This window comes from Hibiscus syriacus, unplaced genomic scaffold (assembly GCF_006381635.1).
Source record: "Hibiscus syriacus cultivar Baekdansim isolate YM2019G1 unplaced genomic scaffold, ASM638163v2 tig00111837_pilon, whole genome shotgun sequence".
NCBI classification, from domain to species: domain Eukaryota; kingdom Viridiplantae; phylum Streptophyta; class Magnoliopsida; order Malvales; family Malvaceae; genus Hibiscus; species Hibiscus syriacus.
In genome coordinates, this window is record NW_024063194.1 from 8,069,079 (window position 1) to 8,072,482 (window position 3,404).

General features: G+C 36.7%; 1 pseudogene; it reads left to right on the forward strand.

The window, feature by feature from the left end:
- Positions 1-252: 252 nt before the first annotated feature.
- Positions 253-1,261, forward strand: LOC120171856 (annotated as a pseudogene).
- Positions 1,262-3,404: the final 2,143 nt, after the last annotated feature.

A 3,404-nucleotide genomic window follows, 5' to 3' on the forward strand; every position in this document is an offset into this window, starting at 1 on the left:
TCACGTTTTCCTTGTACCCTTCACTTTTTCTTCTTAAACTAATAAAAAAAACAAAACTTTAAACTTCATTTAAAATTTAAATTAATTTATCATTCAAATAATTTACTATTTATGTCTCCAATCAATTAATTTATCCAATTTCTTTATATTGTTCTCTTTCTCCGACTCTGATTCTCCCCAAGCTCGGGAAAAAGAAATTGCCTGTATCTTTGCATCTCTCTTCATCAACTAGTTTCCCCTTTTGCTGTGGCAATGGGTTGAATTTCATCTAATTTGCTGAACCGGGACGACGAGTTCACTCAACACGCTAGCACAGCACTCGTTCACCACATTGTTTCGCTCACGTCTACCACGTATGGGCTACTCACACTTGATCCACCGTCGCAATCCACCGGTACGCCGCCCTCTCCAGAGCCATCTTTCACCTCCGAATCCACCTTTAGTGAGTCCAAATCGCTCTGGTCAGAGCCCAGACTCGTCCCTGCTCGACCCGAGATCAGTAACTCTTGGGAGCTCATGTCCGGACTCGATGCCGATAGCTTCCGTTTCTCTCAAAGCGGCAGCGTTCCAAAGCCGCGGGTCTCACGATCTTCGCTGCTGGAGAAATTCCAGGCCGAGAGCTTCCTTTTCCCAAACACAATGCTCCCCGAGAAGGAAAACGCCGATCCTAATTTGAACAAAAAAGGCACAGTCACGAAGACTCATTTTTCGAGTTAAAAAATACGATCCCGGAAGTGAAGCTGTTTTGAAACCATCGCCGCTCGACAAATTCGAGAATGTATGTCCACCAAACGGAGAAAACAGAGTGGTGCTTGATACGACGACGTTCAGGGGAATCCGTAAGACATTCGAAGACTGCAATGCGGTTAGATCAGCGACTGAATGCTACGGGGTTGTTATTTTCCAGCGGTATATTTCGATGGATCGAGGGTTCAAGGAAGAGTTGCGGGAATTATTGAACGGGACAAACCAAGCGACGCCGCCTCAGGTTTTCATTAAGGGGAGGCACGTTGGGGGAGCGGAGGAAGTGATGAGGATGGTGGCGCAAGGTTGTTTTGGGGATTTAATTAAGGGTTTGCCGAAGAAAAGAGCAGGGGAGGTTTGTGATGGCTGTGGGGATGTGAAACTTTTGCCCTGCTTTCGGTGCAACGGTAGCTGTAAGATGGCGGTGGTGACACAAGAGTCGGGGAGGAACATGGTGGTGGTCAGGTGTACGGACTGTAATGAGAACGGTTTGGTCCTTTGCTCTATTTGTAGCTGAATCACTCACTATATGTTTTAATATCCAAGTGTTTGATTACATGTTTAGCTGTTTAATCTTATGGGCTGCAATCTCTTTTTGATCAAATTTGTATGTTGCTTTATGTTCTATGGTATTCTCTATGCTTCAAGGGTAGATTGAAGAGTTCTAGTAATGTTAGCAGTTGAAGATGTGACAAATTGACGACCCTTAAAATGGGATTCTCAGTCATAAAAGCCAGTCTTGTGATATTATTAAAATAACTGTATTTATTGGTTCCAAACTATTGGATATGTAGCTAAATCTCTATAAACACAAAATGTTATCGGTGTCATAGAACAGCTACTGAAGCTACCATTTTAGATGAATCTATTACTAATCGGGGTGGTTTGGCAGTGTGGCAAACTTTATAGGCTAGTTTATTGGAACTGTGCTTATCGAGTTCTCCTGGTACTTGAACGACCTTTACAAAATAGGCAGTTAGCGTGTTAGTTGGTAGAGGTAGTATTACTTGTCGATAGATGTTAAAGTTTCGTGATCCGAGTTTTGTCTTGGTTCGACTTCAAAAGTTGACAATGCAATCCGGTTGACTGAAAAATAAAATTGAGGAAAAAGGGGATCAATGTGATTGCAGAGGTCCTCAGGCTGAGCTAATCTCGGCTCGGGTGTGGGGCGAAGCGCAACTGTAAGGACCTTATCGTACATTGAATCAGTCCAAGGCTATTCATCTTTTTATTAGAAGTAAACCTAGTTTAAGTAGACTTTTTGTTAAACAAGATTCCTTTTTAGTTAGAAGTTAGTCAATTAAGCTTTGAAGGTCGTGTGTAACCGGAATCCTATTGTATTTTTATTGTTTTTCGATATTTCTTCTTTTAGTCATGACTTTTTCCTTTTAGGATTTTCCATTAAAAATCTTAATGTGTTCTTTTATTGTGTGATCATTCTATTGTCATTATTATCTTACTGATCCTGGCAATTAATGGACATTTGAAAACACAAGCTATCTAGAGGGCAAGAGGATAGCATGTCGTTGATCGTAAAATAGTTTAGCCTGAAATTGTTACTTATCAACCTGTTAGAGTTGAGCATGTAGTAGTTGTGGGCAAGTTTCAAATAGCGGACCACAAACGCTATAGCAGTTGTTATTTTATATTGTTGAATTTAACGGTGGGTAGCGGAATAACGTCGATAGCGGTTCATCGCACCAGCAATTTAACGGGTAAGAGTGAATAGCATCGATAACGGATGATATTACTGTTTTTCAACCATTACTATAGAAAATAAAAAATAAACGAGTAAAAAAATATGGAATTCTCAATAAAAAAAAAAACACAAAGCTCATCTGGCAAAAACATAGAAGAAATAAAAAAGCTCTGTAAACTTAAAAACTAAAAATAAAAAAAGAGAGCACATCCAACAAGATACCATTCACGCAAAGATCAAATCGGAAAAGAGATTGAGCAACAACGGAGCGGACTTCAGATTATATTTGTGAAGGTAAGAAATTAAAAAAAAAAAAAAGTTTTTATCCCTAGATCTAATTCTCTCCACCACTGATGAATATGGTGGAGTAGATGGTAGATGGAAATGAGAAATGAAAGGTTGAAAATGATGGAGAATTAGAGAGATAGAGATAACTTTAGGAGGCTTCTGGAGTTTTCTTTAATTATTATATTTGGGTTTTAATTCAAAAATCAATATATGTCTGGCCACCCATCTCATTTCTCATTTCCCATTTTTTATTTTTTTAAATAAATTTTAAAATATATTTTTAAGAGATATATTAATTTGTCATCCCTTACACTTTTTAAAATTTATAATTAAATTCTTATTTTAGAATATAAACTTTAGTTTTTATTTAATTCAGTCTTAATTTTGTGTTATTTAAGTTTATACTTTTATTTTAATTCTATTTAATTTAGTCTTATTCTTTAAGTTTATTCAAAATTCCACTCAAAATTTTAACCTTCATTTTTCATAGTTCATTACATTTTGATTATCATGTTAAACTAGTGTAATTAAATATATGTCATTTTCGCTTAGAAAATATTCTAAAAATCATTAAAAAAAATGACTAATTATAATTATAATTATAATTATTATTATTATGTTTTAGAATAAGTTGTGCGAAATTTAAAAAAAATCACGACCGCGACACCTGTAG